The sequence below is a fragment of the Oncorhynchus masou genome, chromosome 32 (genome assembly GCF_036934945.1).
Source record: "Oncorhynchus masou masou isolate Uvic2021 chromosome 32, UVic_Omas_1.1, whole genome shotgun sequence".
In the NCBI taxonomy this organism is placed as follows: Eukaryota; Metazoa; Chordata; class Actinopteri; order Salmoniformes; family Salmonidae; genus Oncorhynchus; species Oncorhynchus masou.
In genome coordinates this window covers 94,821,475-94,842,388 of record NC_088243.1, presented here as the reverse complement: position 1 = coordinate 94,842,388, position 20,914 = coordinate 94,821,475, and the positions used below count along the sequence as shown (strand labels likewise).

The 20,914-nt window shown below is 43.9% G+C and overlaps 1 pseudogene; it reads right to left on the bottom strand.

The window, feature by feature from the left end:
* LOC135527298 (highly divergent homeobox-like) overlaps positions 1-20,914 on the bottom strand; it is a 181,986-nt pseudogene that overhangs the window by 130,369 nt on the left and 30,703 nt on the right.

The following is a 20,914-nucleotide window of genomic DNA, read 5'->3' as shown; positions in this document are numbered from 1 at the left end:
CAGGCTATAGGCTACACAAATACCTCTCCACAATAGGCATTCATTCCTCTTCTCGTGAAATCCCAGGAAAGCCATAGGCTACAAAAGCTATTGGACGAGCCGTAGTATAGTCGATGAGCACAGTGGACAATAACACCCAAAGGAATTCCAGGTGTATTTTTACCTGTATTTTAAATCTGATTTTACTGCTGCATCAGATACTTGATGTGGAATAGAGTTCCATGTAGTCATGGCTCTATGTTGTGAGCCAAGTGGCGCAGCGGTCTAAGGCCGTCAATACAGACCTGGGTTTGATCGGCTGTATCTCAACCGGCCATGATCGGGAGTCCTACAGGGCGGCACACAATTGGCTCAGCGTCGTCTGGGTTAGAGGAGGGTTTGGCAGGGGTAAGCCGTCATTGTAAATAAGAATTTGTTCTTAACTGACTTGCCAAGGTAAATAAAGGTTAAATAAACAAAATATATATATACAGTGCCTTGCGAAAGTATTCGGCCCCCTTGAACTTTGTGACCTTTTGCCACATTTCAGGCTTCAAACATAAAGATATAAAACTGTATTTTTTTGTGAAAAATCAACAACAAGTGGGACACAATCATGAAGTGGAACGACATTTATTGGATATTTCAAACTTTTTTAACAAATCAAAAACTGAAAAATTGGGCGTGCAAAATTATTCAGCCCCTTTACTTTCAGTGCAGCAAACTCTCTCCAGAAGTTCAGTGAGGATCTCTGAATGATCCAATGTTGACCTAAATGACTAATGATGATAAATACATTCCACCTGTGTGTAATCAAGTCTCCGTATAAATGCACCTGCACTGTGATAGTCTCAGAGGTCCGTTAAAAGCGCAGAGAGCATCATGAAGAACAACTACATCCTCACTGTTAACTATGACAAGCCACACTATGTACTTGTAAGCAAGAAATATATTGAAAACATTCTGGTTGAGCTTAAAATGGATCAGAACAAAAAAATTGAATTTACTTATGGTAAAACGATTGTAAAGCTCCACTTTAGACCCACCAAAACCTCTCTATATATCTAATATATTATTAGTATTTTATTTATATATATATATATATATTTTTTTGTTGTAAATAAATACAAATAAATGAAAATGGTTATGGTACACAAACACCATCTCGACCCTAACCGATATGTCTCATACTATGTTGATCAAATGGATTACCAGGCTATCATGGATCCCCTACCATGTACAGTTTGGGGATAGGCGGTATATTTCGTAACCTCTTTAGGATGGTTTTGCCGTTTATGAAGAGAGGCCTTAGCATAGCCAAACCACATTTAAAATCAGCGGCTAAAAATACTGTAAGTGAAGTTGTAGGTTGTCTATGACCAGAAGGGGGTCATCAGATGCCGAGCATCAAGAAGGCTCGGGGCTTATGCTGTTGTCTCGAAGACCAAAAAAGAGACCTCCGGGTATAAAGCACAGGCCAGCCCCCAAAAAAGTGGAGGTTAACCGTTTGAGTTTCTTTAAAGACGTGGTAAAGTGAGGAGGTCTGGACAAAAAACGGCAAAAAGAAAACTTTTTTTTTCTCCAAAATAACAAGCAACATGGCTCTTTTACACTGCATGTCCTCTGAAGCTATAAAGACAGAGCTCGATCTTTTCACGGACCCCTTAACTTCTTGACGCTACCATCCCTTTAGCGGGATAATTGTCATAAACAACCGCTGAATTGCATAGCGCCACATAAAAATAATATTACTAAAAATGTGTGTGTTTGCTGTTCTACTCCATTCCATTTGAATAAAAAAATGGAAAATATAACCTGACATAGGAATATATATATATACGGTTTACAAAATGTTTTGATTTAGGCTATGAAATGGATTTTATCAAAGAAAACGACACTTCATTTGATCACTGGGACCCACAGGAAGAGAAATAAGAGCAAGATATCAGAATGTAAGTCATAATTTTACCTTCAGATGTGAATGTGTAAAAACTGTCATGGCGGAAAATGTTTCTGTTGATTGCTCTTAACTTCTTCGATATAGGGGGCGCTCTTTTAATTTTGGATAAAAAAACTTTCCCGTTTTAAACAAGATATTTTGTCACGAAAAGATGCTCGACTATGCATATAATTGACAGCTTTGGAAAGAAAACACTCTGACATTTCCAAAACTGCAAAGATACTATCTGTGAGTGCCACAGAACTGATGCTACAGGCGAAACCAAGATGAAATTTCAAACAGGACATGGCCCAGATTTTGAAGGCGCTGTGTTCCAATGTCTCCTTATATGGCTGTGAATGCGCCAGGAATGAGCCTACACTTTCTGCCGTTTCCCCAAGGTGTCTGCAGCATTGTGACGTATTTGTAGGCATATCATTGGAAGATTGACCATAAGAGACTACATTTACCAGGTGCCCGCTTGGTATCCTCCGTCGAAATTATTGCGTAATCTCCAGCTGCGTGCATTTTACCATTTGCTTCAGAGGAGAAAGTCAACTGCCACGAATGATTTATCATCAAATAGATATGTGAAAAACACCTTGAGGATTGATTCTAAATAACGTTTGCCATGTTTCTGTCGATATTATGGAGTTATTTTGGAAAAAGGTTTGGCGTTGTAATGACTGAATTTTCATTTTTTTTCTTAGCCAAACGTGATGAACAAAACGGAGCGATTTCTCCTACACAAATAATCTTTTTGGAAAAACTGAACATTTGCTATCTAACTGAGAGTCTCCTCATTGAAAACATCCGAAGTTCTTCAAAGGTAAATTATTTTATTTGAATGAAATATATCTCTCCTTTCTGAATTTCTACATACAAAAGGGCTCAACCCCGACCCCCCGTAAAAGACTCAACCCCGACCCCCCCGTAAAAGACTCAACCCCGACCAACGTAAAGGACTCAACCCGATCACGCTAATTAGATGTTTACAGGTGTGCGGACATCGATTCTAGGGGGTTAACACAGTTGTCAAAAAAATATCCTGCAGCACACCCGTATAGAATGGCAGGTTATTCAGATACAGTGGGGCAAAAAAGTATTTAGTCAGCCACAAATTGTGCAAGTTCTCCCACTTAAAAAGATGAGGCCTGTAATTTTCATCACAGGTACACTTCAACTATGACAGACAAAATGAGAAGAAAAAAAAAATCGAGAAAATCACCTGATTTTTTTAATGAATGTATTTGCATTCGGGATGATGTCAGTTAGTCAGTTATACAACAGAAAGGGGGATACCTAGTCAGTTATAGAACAGAAAGGGGGATACCTAGTCAGTTATACAACAGAAAGGGGGATACCTAGTCAGTTATACAACAGAAAGGGGGATACCTCGTCAGTTATACAACAGAAAGGGGGATACCTAGTCAGTTGTACAACAGAAAGGGGGATACCTAGTCAGTTATACAACAGAAAGGGGGATACCTAGTCAGTTATACAACAGAAAGGGGGATACCTAGTCAGTTATACAACAGAAAGGGAAAGGGGGATACCTAGTCAGTTGTACAACAGAAAGGGGGATACCTAGTCAGTTGTACAACAGAAAGGGAAAGGGGGATACCTAGTCAGTTGTACAGCAGAAAGGGGGATACCTAGTCAGTTATACAACAGAAAGGGGGATACCAAGTCAGTTATACAACAGACAGGGGGATACCTAGACAGTTGTACAACAGAAAGGGGGATACCTAGTCAGTTGTACAACAGAAAGGGGGATACCTAGTCAGTTATTCAACAGAAAGGGGGATACCTAGTCAGTTGTACAGCAGAAAGGGGGATACCTAGTCAGTTGTACAACAGAAAGGGGGATACCTAGTCAGTTGTACAACAGAAAGGGAAAGGGGGATACCTAGTCAGTTGTACAACAGAAAGGGGGATACCAAGTCAGTTATACAACAGACAGGGGGATACCTAGACAGTTGTACAACAGAAAGGGGGATACCTAGTCAGTTGTACAACAGAAAGGGAAAGGGGGATACCTAGTCAGTTGTACAACAGACAGGGGGATACCTAGTCAGTTGTACAACAGAAAGGGGGATACCTAGTCAGTTATTCAACAGAAAGGGGGATACCTAGTCAGTTGTACAGCAGAAAGGGGGATACCTAGTCAGTTGTACAACAGAAAGGGGGATACCTAGTCAGTTGTACAGCAGAAAGGGGGATACCTAGGCAGTTGTACAACAGAAAGGGGGATACCTAGTCAGTTGTACAACAGAAAGGGAAAGGGGGATACCTAGTCAGTTGTACAGCAGAAAGGGGGATACCTAGGCAGTTGTACAACAAAGGGGGATACCTAGTCAGTTATACAACAGAAAGGGGGATACCTAGTCAGTTGTACAGCAGAAAGGGGGATACCTAGGCAGTTGTACAACAGAAAGGGGGATACCTAGTCAGTTGTACAGCAGAAAGGGGGATACCTAGTCAGTTGTACAACAGAAAGGGAAAGGGGGATACCTAGTCAGTTGTACAACAGACAGGGGGATACCTAGTCAGTTGTACAACAGAAAGGGGGATACCTAGTCAGTTGTACAACAGAAAGGGAAAGGGGGATACCTAGTCAGTTGTACAACAGAAAGGGGGATACCTAGGCAGTTATACAACAGAAAGGGAAAGGGGGATACCTAGTCAGTTATACAACAGAAAGGGGGATACCTAGTCAGTTGTACAACAGAAAGGGGGATACCTTGTCAGTTATACAACAGAAAGGGGGATACCTAGTCAGTTGTACAACAGAAAGGTTGATACCTTGTCAGTTGTACAACAGAAAGGGGGATACCTAGTCAGTTATACAACAGAAAGGGGGATACCTAGTCAGTTGTACAACAGAAAGGGGGATACCTAGTCAGTTGTACAACAGAAAGGGGCATACCTAGTAAGTTGTACAACAGAAAGGGGGATACCTAGTCAGTTGTACAACAGAAAGGGAAAGGGGGATACCTAGTCAGTTGTACAACAGAAAGGAAAGGGGGATACCTAGTCAGTTGTACAACAGAAAGGGAAAGGGGGATACCTAGTCAGTTGTACAACAGAAAGGGAAGGGGGATACCTAGTCAGTTGTACAACAGAAAGGGGGATACCTAGTCAGTTGTACAACAGAAAGGGGGATACCTAGTCAGTTATACAACAGAAAGGGAAAGGGGGATACCTAGTCAGTTGTACAACAGAAAGGGGGATACCTAGTCAGTTGTACAACAGAAAGGGGGATACCTAGTCAGTTATACAACAGACAGGGGGATACCTAGTCAGTTGTACAACAGAAAGGGGCATACCTAGTAAGTTGTACAACAGAAAGGGGGATACCTAGTCAGTTGTACAACAGAAAGGGAAAGGGGGATACCTAGTCAGTTGTACAACAGAAAGGGAAGGGGGATACCTAGTCAGTTGTACAACAGAAAGGGGGATACCTAGTCAGTTGTACAACAGAAAGGGAAAGGGGGATACCTAGTCAGTTATACAACAGAAAGGGAAAGGGGGATACCTAGTCAGTTGTACAACAGAAAGGGGGATACCTTAGTCAGTTGTACAACAGAAAGGGGGATACCTAGTCAGTTGTACAACAGAAAGGGAAAGGGGGATACCTAGTCAGTTGTACAACAGAAAGGGAAGGGGGATAACAAGTCAGTTGTACAACAGAAAGGGGGATACCTAGTCAGTTGTACAACAGAAAGGGAAAGGGGGATACCTAGTCAGTTGTACAACAGAAAGGGGGATACCTAGTCAGTTGTACAACAGAAAGGGGGATACCTAGTCAGTTATACAACAGAAAGGGGGATACCTAGTCAGTTGTACAACAGAAAGGGGGATACCTAGTCAGTTGTACAACAGAAAGGGGGATACCTAGTCAGTTATACAACAGAAAGGGAAAGGGGGATACCTAGTCAGTTGTACAACAGAAAGGGGGATACCTAGTCAGTTGTACAACAGAAAGGGGGATACCTAGTCAGTTATACAACAGAAAGGGGGATACCTAGTCAGTTATACAACAGAAAGGGAAAGGGGGATACCTAGTCAGTTGTACAACAGACAGGGGGATACCTAGTCAGTTATACAACAGAAAGGGGGATACCTAGTCAGTTATACAACAGAAAGGGGGATACCTAGTCAGTTGTACAACAGAAAGGGGGATACCTAGTCAGTTATACAACAGAAAGGGGGATACCTAGTCAGTTATACAACAGAAAGGGGGACACCTAGTCAGTTATACAACAGAAAGGGGGATACCTAGTCAGTTATACAACAGAAAGGGAAAGGGGGATACCTAGTCAGTTATACAACAGAAAGGGAAAGGGGGATACCTAGTCAGTTGTACAACAGAAAGGGGGATACCTAGTCAGTTGTACAACAGAAAGGGAAAGGGGGATACCTAGTCAGTTGTACAGCAGAAAGGGGGATACCTAGGCAGTTGTACAACAGAAAGGGGGATACCTAGTCAGTTATACAACAGAAAGGGGGATACCTAGTCAGTTGTACAGCAGAAAGGGGGATACCTAGGCAGTTGTACAACAGAAAGGGGGATACCTAGTCAGTTATACAACAGAAAGGGGGATACCTAGTCAGTTGTACAGCAGAAAGGGGGATACCTAGTCAGTTGTACAACAGAAAGGGAAAGGGGGATACCTAGTCAGTTGTACAACAGACAGGGGGATACCTAGTCAGTTGTACAACAGAAAGGGGGATACCTAGTCATTAATACAACAGAAAGGGAAAGGGGGATACCTAGTCAGTTGTACAACAGAAAGGGAAAGGGGGATACCTAGTCAGTTGTACAACAGAAAGGGAAAGGGGGATACCTAGTCAGTTGTACAACAGAAAGGGGGATACCTAGTCAGTTATACAACAGAAAGGGAAAAGGGGATACCTAGTCAGTTATACAACAGAAAGGGGGATACCTAGTCAGTTGTACAACAGAAAGGGGGATACCTTGTCAGTTATACAACAGAAAGGGGGATACCTAGTCAGTTGTACAACAGAAAGGGGGATACCTAGTCAGTTATACAACAGAAAGGGGGATACCTAGTCAGTTGTACAACAGAAAGGGGGATACCTTAGTCAGTTGTACAACAGAAAGGGGGATACCTTAGTCAGTTGTACAACAGAAAGGGGGATACCTAGTCAGTTGTACAACAGAAAGGGGGATACCTTAGTCAGTTGTACAACAGAAAGGGGGATACCTAGTCAGTTGTACAACAGAAAGGGAAAGGGGGATACCTAGTCAGTTGTACAACAGAAAGGGAAGGGGGATAACAAGTCAGTTGTACAACAGAAAGGGGGATACCTAGTCAGTTGTACAACAGAAAGGGAAAGGGGGATACCTAGTCAGTTGTACAACAGAAAGGGGGATACCTAGTCAGTTGTACAACAGAAAGGGGGATACCTAGTCAGTTATACAACAGAAAGGGAAAGGGGGATACCTAGTCAGTTATACAACAGAAAGGGAAAGGGGGATACCTAGTCAGTTGTACAACAGAAAGGGGGATACCTAGTCAGTTGTACAACAGAAAGGGGGATACCTAGTCAGTTATACAACAGAAAGGGGGATACCTAGTCAGTTGTACAACAGAAAGGGAAAGGGGGATACCTAGTCAGTTGTACAACAGAAAGGGGGATACCTAGTCAGTTGTACAACAGAAAGGGGGATACCTAGTCAGTTGTACAACAGAAAGGGGGATACCTAGTCAGTTGTACAACAGAAAGGGGGATACCTAGTCAGTTGTACAACAGAAAGGGGGATACCTAGTCAGTTGTACAACAGAAAGGGGGATACCTAGTCAGTTGTACAACAGAAAGGGGGATACCTAGTCAGTTGTACAACAGAAAGGGGGATACCTAGTCAGTTGTACAACAGAAAGGGGGATACCTAGTCAGTTGTACAACAGAAAGGGGGATACCTAGTCAGTTGTACAGCAGAAAGGGGGATACCTAGTCAGTTGTACAACAGAAAGGGGGATACCTAGTCAGTTGTACAACAGAAAGGGAAAGGGGGATACCTAGTCAGTTGTACAGCAGAAAGGGGGATACCTAGGCAGTTGTACAACAGAAAGGGGGATACCTAGTCAGTTATACAACAGAAAGGGGGATACCTAGTCAGTTGTACAGCAGAAAGGGGGATACCTAGTCAGTTGTACAACAGAAAGGGGGATACCTAGTCAGTTGTACAGCAGAAAGGGGGATACCTAGGCAGTTGTACAACAGAAAGGGGGATACCAAGTCAGTTATACAACAGACAGGGGGATACTTAGACAGTTGTACAACAGAAAGGGGGATACCTAGTCAGTTGTACAACAGAAAGGGGGATACCTAGTCAGTGGTACAACAGAAATGAAAGGGGGATACCTAGTCAGTTGTACAACAGAAAGGGGGATACCTAGTCAGTTGTACAACAGAAATGAAAGGGGGATACCTAGTCAGTTGTACAACAGAAAGGGGGATACCTAGTCAGTTGTACAACAGAAAGGGAAAGGGGGATACCTAGTCAGTTGTACAACAGAAAGGGGGATACCTAGTCAGTTGTACAACAGAAAGGGGGATACCTAGTCAGTTATACAACAGAAAGGGAAAGGGGGATACCTAGTCAGTTATACAACAGAAAGGGGGATACCTAGTCAGTTATACAACAGAAAGGGGGATACCTAGTCAGTTGTACAACAGAAAGGGGGATACCTAGTCAGTTATACAACAGAAAGGGGGATACCTAGTCAGTTGTACAGCAGAAAGGGGGATACCTAGTCAGTTGTACAACAGAAAGGGAAAGGGGGATACCTAGTCAGTTGTACAACAGAAAGGGAAAGGGGGATACCTAGTCAGTTATACAACAGAAAGGGGGATACCTAGTCAGTTATACAACAGAAAGGGGGATACCTAGTCAGTTGTACAGCAGAAAGGGGGATACCTAGGCAGTTGTACAACAGAAAGGGGGATACCTAGTCAGTTGTACAACAGAAAGGGGGATACCTAGTCAGTTATACAACAGAAAGGGGGATACCTAGTCAGTTATACAACAGAAAGGGGGATACCTAGTCAGTTATACAACAGAAAGGGGGATACCTAGTCAGTTATACAACAGAAAGGGGGATACCTAGTCAGTTGTACAACAGAAAGGGGGATACCTAGTCAGTTATACAACAGAAAGGGGGATACCTAGTCAGTTGTACAACAGAAAGGGGGATACCTAGTCAGTTATACAACAGAAAGGGGGATACCTAGTCAGTTATACAACAGAAAGGGGGATAAATAGTCAGTTATACAACAGAAAGGGAAAGGGGGATACCTAGTCAGTTGTACAACAGAAAGGGAAAGGGGGATACCTAGTCAGTTGTACAACAGAAAGGGGGATACCTAGTCAGTTGTACAACAGAAAGGGGGATACCAGAGTCAGTTGTACAACAGAAAGGGGGATACCTAGTCAGTTGTACAACAGAAAGGGGGATACCTAGTCAGATGTACAACAGAAAGGGGGATACCTAGTCAGTTGTACAACAGAAAGGGGGATACCTAGTCAGTTATACAACAGAAAGGGAAAGGGGGATACCTAGTCAGTTGTACAGCAGAAAGGGGGATACCTAGTCAGTTGTACAACAGAAAGGGGGATACCTAGGCAGTTGTACAACAGAAAGGGGGATACCAAGTCAGTTATACAACAGACAGGGGATACCTAGACAGTTGTACAACAGAAAGGGGGATACCTAGTCAGTTGTACAGCAGAAAGGGGGATACCTAGTCAGTTATACAACAGAAAGGGGGATACCTAGTCAGTTGTACAACAGAAAGGGAAAGGGGGATACCTAGTCAGTTGTACAACAGAAAGGGGGATACCTAGTCAGTTATACAACAGAAAGGGGGATACCTAGTCAGTTGTACAACAGAAAGGGAAAGGGGGATACCTAGTCAGTTATACAACAGACAGGGGGATACCTAGTCAGTTGTACAACAGAAAGGGGGATACCTAGTCAGTTGTACAACAGAAAGGGAAAGGGGGATACCTAGTCAGTTGTACAACAGAAAGGGGGATACCTAGTCAGTTATACAACAGAAAGGGGGATACCTAGTCAGTTATACAACAGAAAGGGGGATACCTAGTCAGTTGTACAGCAGAAAGGGGGATACCTAGTCAGTTGTACAACAGAAAGGGGGATACCTAGTCAGTTGTACAGCAGAAAGGGGGATACCTAGTCAGTTGTACAACAGAAAGGGGGATACCAAGTCAGTTATACAACAGACAGGGGGATACCTAGTCAGTTGTACAACAGAAAGGGGGATACCTAGTCAGTTGTACAACAGAAAGGGGGATACCTAGTCAGTTGTACAACAGAAAGGGGGATACCTAGTCAGTTGTACAACAGACAGGGGGATACCTAGTCAGTTGTACAACAGAAAGGGGGATACCTAGTCAGTTGTACAACAGAAAGGGAAAGGGGGATACCTAGACAGTTGTACAACAGAAAGGGGGATACCTAGTCAGTTGTACAACAGACAGGGGGATACCTAGTCAGTTGTACAACAGAAAGGGAAAGGGGGATACCTAGTCAGTTGTACAACAGAAAGGGAAAGGGGGATACCTAGTCAGTTGTACAACAGAAAGGGGGATACCTAGTCAGTTGTACAACAGACAGGGGGATACCTAGTCAGTTGTACAACAGAAAGGGAAAGGGGGATACCTAGTCAGTTGTACAACAGAAAGGGGGATACCTAGTCAGTTATACAACAGAAAGGGAAAGGGGGATACCTAGTCAGTTATACAACAGAAAGGGAAAGGGGGATACCTAGTCAGTTGTACAACAGAAAGGGGGATACCTAGTCAGTTGTACAACAGAAAGGGAAAGGGGGATACCTAGTCAGTTGTACAACAGAAAGGGGGATACCTAGTCAGTTGTACAACAGAAAGGGGGATACCTAGTCAGTTATACAACAGAAAGGGGGATACCTAGTCAGTTGTACAACAGAAAGGGGGATACCTAGTCAGTTATACAACAGAAAGGGAAAGGGGGATACCTAGTCAGTTGTACAACAGAAAGGGAAAGGGGGATACCTAGTCAGTTGTACAACAGAAAGGGGGATACCTAATCATTAATACAACAGAAAGGGGGATACCTAGTCAGTTATACAACAGAAAGGGGGATACCTAGTCAGTTGTACAACAGAAAGGGGGATACCTAGTCAGTTGTACAACAGAAAGGGGGATACCTAGTCAGTTGTAAAACAGAAAGGGGGATACCTAGTCAGTTGTACAACAGAAAGGGGGATACCTAGTCAGTTGTACAACAGAAAGGGGGATACCTAGTCAGTTATACAACAGAAAGGGAAAGGGGGAAACCTATTCAGTGGTACAACAGAAAGGGGGATACCTAGTCAGTTATACAACAGAAAGGGGGATACCTAGTCAGTTGTACAACAGAAAGGGAAAGGGGGAAACCTATTCAGTGGTACAACAGAAAGGGGGATACCTAGTCAGTTATACAACAGAAAGGGGGATACCTAGTCAGTTGTACAACAGAAAGGGGGATACCTAGGCAGTTGTACAACAGAAAGGGGGATACCTAGTCAGTTATACAACAGAAAGGGGGATACCTAGTCAGTTATACAACAGAAAGGGAAAGGGGGAAACCTATTCAGTGGTACAACAGAAAGGGGGATACCTAGTCAGTTATACAACAGAAAGGGGGATACCTAGTCAGTTGTACAACAGAAAGGGGGATACCTAGTCAGTTGTACAACAGAAAGGGGGATACCTAGTCAGTTGTAAAACAGAAAGGGGGATACCTAGTCAGTTGTACAACAGAAAGGGGGATACCTAGTCAGTTATACAACAGAAAGGGGGATACCTAGTCATTAATACAACAGAAAGGGAAAGGGGGAAACCTATTCAGTGGTACAACAGAAAGGGGGATACCTAGTCATTAATACAACAGAAAGGGAAAGGGGGAAACCTATTCAGTGGTACAACAGAAAGGGGGATACCTAGTCAGTTGTACAACAGAAAGGGGGATACCTAGTCAGTTGTACAACAGAAAGGGGGATACCTAGTCAGTTGTACAACAGAAAGGGGGATACCTAGTCAGTTGTACAACAGAAAGGGGGATACCTAGTCAGTTATACAACAGAAAGGGGGATACCTAGTCAGTTGTACAACAGAAAGGGGGATACCTAGTCAGTTATACAACAGAAAGGGAAAGGGGGATACCTAGTCAGTTGTACAACAGAAAGGGGGATACCTAGTCAGTTGTACAACAGAAAGGGGGATACCTAGTCAGTTGTACAACAGAAAGGGGGATACCTAGTCAGTTATACAACAGAAAGGGAAAGGGGGATACCTAGTCAGTTGTACAACAGAAAGGGGGATACCTAGTCAGTTGTAGAACAGAAAGGGGGATACCTAGTCAGTTGTACAACAGAAAGGGGGATACCTAGTCAGTTGTACAACAGAAAGGGGGATACCTAGTCAGTTGTACAACAGAAAGGGGGATACCTAGTCAGTTATACAACAGAAAGGGAAAGGGGGATACCTAGTCAGTTGTACAACAGAAAGGGGGATACCTAGTCAGTTATACAACAGACAGGGGGATACCTAGTCAGTTGTACAACAGAAAGGGGGATACCTAGTAAGTTGTACAACAGAAAGGGGGATACCTAGTCAGTTGTACAACAGAAAGGGGGATACCTAGTCAGTTATACAACAGAAAGGGGGATACCTAGTCAGTTGTACAACAGAAAGGTAAAGGGGGATACCTAGTCAGTTGTACAACAGAAAGGGGGATACCTAGTCAGTTGTACAACAGAAAGGTAAAGGGGGATACCTAGTCAGTTATACAACAGAAAGGGGGATACCTAGTCAGTTATACAACAGAAAGGGGGATACCTAGTAAGTTGTACAACAGAAAGGGGGATACCTAGTCAGTTGTACAACAGAAAGGGAAAGGGGGATACCTAGTCAGTTGTACAACAGAAAGGGAAAGGGGGATACCTAGTCAGTTGACAACTGAATGCCTTCAACTGAAATGTGTCATTTAACCCAGAGAGGTGCGGGAGGCTGCCTTAATCAAAATCCACGTCTTCGGTGCCTGGGGAACAGTGAGTTAACTGACTCAGGGGCAGAATGACAGATTTGTACCTTGTCAGCTCGGGGATTCGATCCAGCAACCTTTCGGTTACTGGCCCAACGCTCGAACCCCTAGGCTACCTGCCACCACAGACATTCTGGGTGGTAACAGACAGTCACAGACATTCTGGATGGTAACAGACAGTCACAGACATTCTGGGTGGTAACAGACAGTCACAGACATTCTGGGTGGTAACAGACATTCTGGGTGGTAACAGACAGTCACAGACATTCTGGGTGGTAACAGACAGTCACAGACATTCTGGGTGGTAACAGACATTCTGGGTGGTAACAGACAGTCACAGACATTCTGGATGGTAACAGACAGTCACAGACATTCTGGGTGGTAACAGACAGTAACAGACATTCTGGGTGGTAACAGACAGTAACAGACATTCTGGATGGTAACAGACAGTAACAGACATTCTGGATGGTAACAGACAGTCACAGACATTCTGGATGGTAACAGACAGTCACAGACATTCTGGGTGGTAACAGACAGTAACAGACATTCTGGGTGGTAACAGACAGTAACAGACATTCTGGGTGGTAACAGACAGTAACAGACATTCTGGATGGTAACAGACAGTCACAGACATTCTGGGTGGTAACAGACAGTAAAAGACATTCTGGATGGTAACAGACAGTAACAGACATTCTGGGTGGTAACAGACAGTAACAGACATTCTGGATGGTAACAGACAGTCACAGACATTCTGGATGGTAACAGACAGTAACAGACATTCTGGATGGTAACAGACAGTCACAGACATTCTGGGTGGTAAACAGACAGTAAAAGACATTCTGGATGGTAACAGACAGTCACAGACATTCTGGATGGTAACAGACAGTCACAGACATTCTGGGTGGTAACAGACAGTAAAAGACATTCTGGATGGTAACAGACAGTCACAGACATTCTGGGTGGTAACAGACAGTAAAAGACATTCTGGGTGGTAACAGACAGTCACAGACATTCTGGGTGGTAACAGAAAGTAACAGACATTCTGGATGGTAACAGACAGTAACAGACATTCTGGGTGGTAACAGACAGTAACAGACATTCTGGGTGGTAACAGACAGTAACAGACATTCTGGATGGTAACAGACAGTCACAGACATTCTGGGTGGTAACAGACATTCTGGGTGGTAACAGACAGTAACAGACATTCTGGGTGGTAACAGACAGTAACAGACATTCTGGGTGGTAACAGACAGTCACAGACATTCTGGGTGGTAACAGACATTCTGGGTGGTAACAGACAGTAACAGACATTCTGGATGGTAACAGACAGTCACATACATTCTGGGTGGTAACAGACAGTCACAGACATTCTGGGTGGCAACAGACAGTCACAGACATTCTGGGTGGTAACAGACATTCTGGGTGGTAACAGACAGTAACAGACATTCTGGGTGGTAACAGACATTCTGGGTGGTAACAGACATTCTGGATGGTAACAGACATTCTGGATGGTAACAGACAGTCACAGACATTCTGGGTGGTAACAGACAGTAACAGACATTCTGGATGGTAACAGACATTCTGGGTGGTAACAGACAGTAACAGACATTCTGGATGGTAACAGACATTCTGGGTGGTAACAGACAGTCACAGACATTCTGGGTGGTAACAGACAGTAACAGACATTCTGGGTGGTAACAGACAGTCACAGACATTCTGGGTGGTAACAGACAGTAACAGACATTCTGGATGGTAACAGACAGTAACAGACATTCTGGGTGGTAACAGACAGTCACAGACATTCTGGGTGGTAACAAACATTCTGGGTGGTAACAGACATTCTGGGTGGTAACAGACAGTCACAGACATTCTGGGTGGTAACAGACATTCTGGATGGTAACAGACAGTAACAGACATTCTGGATGGTAACAGACAGTAACAGACATGCTGGGTGGTAACAGACATTCTGGGTGGTAACAGACAGTCACAGACATTCTGGGTGGTAACAGACAGTCACAGACATTCTGGGTGGTAACAGACATTCTGGGTGGTAACAGACAGTCACAGACATTCTGGATGGTAACAGACAGTCACAGACATTCTGGGTGGTAACAGACAGTAACAGACATTCTGGATGGTAACAGACAGTCACAGACATTCTGGATGGTAACAGACAGTCACAGACATTCTGGGTGGTAACAGACAGTCACAGACATTCTGGATGGTAACAGACAGTCACAGACATTCTGGGTGGTAACAGACAGTAACAGACATTCTGGATGGTAACAGACAGTCACAGACATTCTGGATGGTAACAGACAGTCACAGACATTCTGGGTGGTAACAGACATTCTGGATGATAACAGACATTAACAGACATTCTGGATGGTAACAGACAGTAACAGACATTCTGGATGGTAACAGACAGTCACAGACATTCTGGGTGGTAACAGACAGTCACATACATTCTGGGTGATAACAGACATTATGGGTGGTAACAGACAGTAACAGACATTCTGGATGGTAACAGACAGTCACAGACATTCTGGGTGGTAACAGACAGTAACAGACATTCTGGATGGTAACAGACAGTCACAGACATTCTGGATGGTAACAGACAGTCACAGACATTCTGGGTGGTAACAGACATTCTGGATGATAACAGACATTAACAGACATTCTGGATGGTAACAGACAGTAACAGACATTCTGGATGGTAACAGACAGTCACAGACATTCTGGGTGGTAACAGACAGTCACATACATTCTGGGTGATAACAGACATTATGGGTGGTAACAGACAGTAACAGACATTATGGGTGGTAACAGACAGTAACAGACATTCTGGGTGGTAACAGACACTCACAGACATTCTGGATGGTAACAGACAGTAACAGACATTCTGGGTGGTAACAGACACTCACAGACATTCTGGGTGGTAACAGACATTCAGGGTGGTAACAGACAGTCACAGACATTCTGGGTGGTAACAGACAGTCACATACATTCTGGGTGATAACAGACATTATGGGTGGTAACAGACAGTAACAGACATTATGGGTGGTAACAGACAGTAACAGACATTCTGGATGGTAACAGACAGTAACAGACATTCTGGATGGTAACAGACAGTAACAGACATTCTGGGTGGTAACAGACACTCACAGACATTCTGGGTGGTAACAGACATTCAGGGTGGTAACAGACAGTAACAGACATTCTGGGTGGTAACAGACATTCTGGGTGGTAACAGACAGTAACAGACATTCTGGGTGGTAACAGACAGTCACAGACATTCTGGATGGTAACAGACAGTCACAGACATTCTGTGTGGTAACAGACAGTCACAGACATTTTGGGTGGTAACAGACAGTCACAGACATTCTGGGTGGTAACAGACATTCTGGGTGGTAACAGACATTCTGGGTGGTAACAGACAGTAACAGACATTCTGGATGGTAACAGACAGTAACAGACATTCTGGGTGGTAACAGACAGTCACAGACATTCTGGGTGGTAACAGACATTCTGGGTGGTAACAGACAGTAACAGACATTCTGGGTGGTAACAGACATTCTGGATGGTAACAGACAGTCACAGACATTCTGGGTGGTAACAGACAGTAACAGACATTCTGGGTGGTAACAGACATTCTGGATGGTAACAGACAGTCACAGACATTCTGGGTGGTAACAGACAGTCACATACATTCTGGGTGATAACAGACATTATGGGTGGTAACAGACAGTAACAGACATTATGGGTGGTAACAGACAGTAACAGACATTCTGGATGGTAACAGACAGTAACAGACATTCTGGGTGGTAACAGACACTCACAGACATTCTGGGTGGTAACAGACATTCAGGGTGGTAACAGACAGTAACAGACATTCTGGGTGGTAACAGACATTCAGGGTGGTAACAGACAGTAACAGACATTCTGGGTGGTAACAGACATTCTGGGTGGTAACAGACAGTAACAGACATTCTGGGTGGTAACAGACAGTAACAGACATTCTGGATGGTAACAGACAGTCACAGACATTCTGTGTGGTAACAGACAGTCACAGACATTTTGGGTGGTAACAGACAGTCACAGACATTCTGGGTGGTAACAGACATTCTGGGTGGTAACAGACATTCTGGGTGGTAACAGACAGTAACAGACATTCTGGATGGTAACAGACAGTAACAGACATTCTGGGTGGTAACAGACAGTCACAGACATTCTGGGTGGTAACAGACATTCTGGGTGGTAACAGACAGTAACAGACATTCTGGGTGGTAACAGACATTCTGGATGGTAACAGACAGTCACAGACATTCTGGGTGGTAACAGACAGTAACAGACATTCTGGGTGGTAACAGACATTCTGGATGGTAACAGACAGTCACAGACATTCTGGGTGGTAACAGACAGTCACAGACATTCTGGGTGGTAACAGACAGTCACAGACATTCTGGGTGGTAACAGACAGTAACAGACATTCTGGGTGGTAACAGACAGTAACAGACATTCTGGGTGGTAACAGACATTCTGGGTGGTAACAGACAGTAACAGACATTCTGGGTGGTAACAGACATTCTGGATGGTAACAGACAGTCACAGACATTCTGGGTGGTAACAGACAGTAACAGACATTCTGGGTGGTAACAGACATTCTGGATGATAACAGACATTAACAGACATTCTGGATGGTAACAGACAGTAACAGACATTCTGGATGGTAACAGACAGTCACAGACATTCTGGGTGGTAACAGACAGTCACATACATTCTGGGTGATAACAGACATTATGGGTGGTAACAGACAGTAACAGACATTCTGGATGGTAACAGACAGTCACAGACATTCTGGGTGGTAACAGACAGTAACAGACATTCTGGATGGTAACAGACAGTCACAGACATTCTGGATGGTAACAGACAGTCACAGACATTCTGGGTGGTAACAGACATTCTGGATGATAACAGACATTAACAGACATTCTGGGTGGTAACAGACATTCTGGGTGGTAACAGACATTCTGGGTGGTAACAGACAGTAACAGACATTCTGGATGGGTGGTAACAGACAGTCACAGACATTCTGGGTGGTAACAGACATTATGTGGTAACAGACATTCTGTGGTAACAGACATTCTGGGTGGTAACAGACAGTAACAGACATTCTGGGTGGTAACAGACATCACAGACATTCTGGATGGTAACAGACAGTCACAGACATTCTGGGTGGTAACAGACAGTAACAGACATTCTGGGTGGTAACAGACATTCTGGATGGTAACAGACAGTCACAGACATTCTGGGTGGTAACAGACAGTCACATACATTCTGGGTGATAACAGACATTATGGGTGGTAACAGACAGTAACAGACATTATGGGTGGTAACAGACAGTAACAGACATTCTGGATGGTAACAGACAGTAACAGACATTCTGGATGGTAACAGACAGTCACAGACATTCTGGGTGGTAACAGACATTCAGACATTCTGGTGGTAACAGACAGTAACAGACATTCTGGGTGGTAACAGACATTCAGGGTGGATAACAGACAGTAACAGACATTCTGGGTGGTAACAGACATTCTGGGTGGTAACAGACAGTAACAGACATTCTGGGTGGTAACAGACAGTAACAGACATTCTGGATGGTAACAGACAGTCACAGACATTCTGTGTGGTAACAGACAGTCACAGACATTTTGGGTGGTAACAGACAGTCACAGACATTCTGGGTGGTAACAGACATTCTGGGTGGTAACAGACATTCTGGGTGGTAACAGACAGTAACAGACATTCTGGATGGTAACAGACAGTAACAGACATTCTGGGTGGTAACAGACAGTCACAGACATTCTGGGTGGTAACAGACATTCTGGGTGGTAACAGACAGTAACAGACATTCTGGGTGGTAACAGACATTCTGGGTGGTGGTAACAGACAGTCACAGACATTCTGGGTGGTAACAGACAGTAACAGACATTCTGGGTGGTAACAGACATTCTGGATGGTAACAGACAGTCACAGACATTCTGGGTGGTAACAGACAGTCACAGACATTCTGGGTGGTAACAGACAGTCACAGACATTCTGGGTGGTAACAGACAGTAACAGACATTCTGGGTGGTAACAGACAGTAACAGACATTCTGGGTGGTAACAGACAGTAACAGACATTCTGGGTGGTAACAGACATTCTGGGTGGTAACAGACAGTTTCTGGGTGGTAACAGACATTCTGGATGGTAACAGACATTCAGGGTGGTAACAGACAGTCACAGACATTCTGGGTGGTAACAGACAGTAACAGACATTCTGGGTGGTAACAGACAGTAACAGACATTCTGGATGGTAACAGACAGTCACAGACATTCTGGATGGTAACAGACAGTAACAGACATTCTGGATGGTAACAGACAGTCACAGACATTCTGGGTGGTAACAGACAGTCACAGACATTCTGGGTAACAGGTAACAGACATTCTGTGACAGTAACAGACATTTCTGGATGGTGGGTAACAGACAGTAACAGACATTCTGGATGGTAACAGACAGTAACAGACATTCTGGGTGGTAACAGACAGTAACAGACATTCTGGATGGTAACAGACATTCTGGATGGTAACAGACATTCTGGGTGGTAACAGACAGTCACAGACATTCTGGGTGGTAACAGACATTCTGGATGGTAACAGACAGTACATTCTGGATGGTAACAGACAGTCACAGACATTCTGGATGGTAACATACAGTAACAGACATTCTGGGTGGTAACAGACATTCTGGGTGGTAACAGACAGTAACAGACATTCTGGGTGGTAACAGACAGTCACAGACATTCTGGGTGGTAACAGACAGTAACAGACATTCTGGGTGGTAACAGACAGTAACAGACATTCTGGGTGGTAACAGACAGTAACAGACATTCTGGGTGGTAACAGACAGTAACAGACATTCTGGGTGGTAACAGACAGTAACAGACATTCTGGATGGTAACAGACAGTCACAGACATTCTGGGTGGTAACAGACAGTAACAGACATTCTGGATGGTAACAGACAGTCACAGACATTCTGGATGGTAACAGACAGTAACAGACATTCTGGATGGTAACAGACAGTCACAGACATTCTGGATGGTAACATACAGTAACAGACATTCTGGGTGGTAACAGACATTCTGGGTGGTAACAGACAGTAACAGACATTCTGGGTGGTAACAGACAGTCACAGACATTCTGGGTGGTAACAGACAGTAACAGACATTCTGGGTGGTAACAGACAGTCACAGACATTCTGGGTGGTAACAGACAGTCACAGACATTCTGGGTGGTAACAGACATGGGTGGTAACAGACAGTAACAGACATTCTGGGTGGTAACAGGCAGTCACAGACATTCTGGGTGGTAACAGACATTCTGGGTGGTAACAGACATTCTGGGTGGTAACAGACAGTCACAGACATTCTGGGTGGTAACAGACAGTAACAGACATTCTGGGTGGTAACAGACAGTAACAGACATTCTGGGTGGTAACAGTAACAGACATTCTGGGTGTAACAGACATTCTGGATGGTAACAGACAGTAACAGACATTCTGGATGGTAACAGACAGTAACAGACATTCTGGATGGTAACAGACAGTCACAGACATTCTGGATGGTAACAGACATTCTGGGTGGTAACAGACAGTAACAGACATTCTGGATGGTAACAGACAGTCACAGACATTCTGGGTGGTAACAGACAGTAACAGACATTCTGGGTGGTAACAGACAGTCACAGACATTCTGGGTGGTAACAGACAGTCACAGACATTCTGGGTGGTAACAGACAGTCACAGACATTCTGGGTGGTAACAGACAGTCACAGACA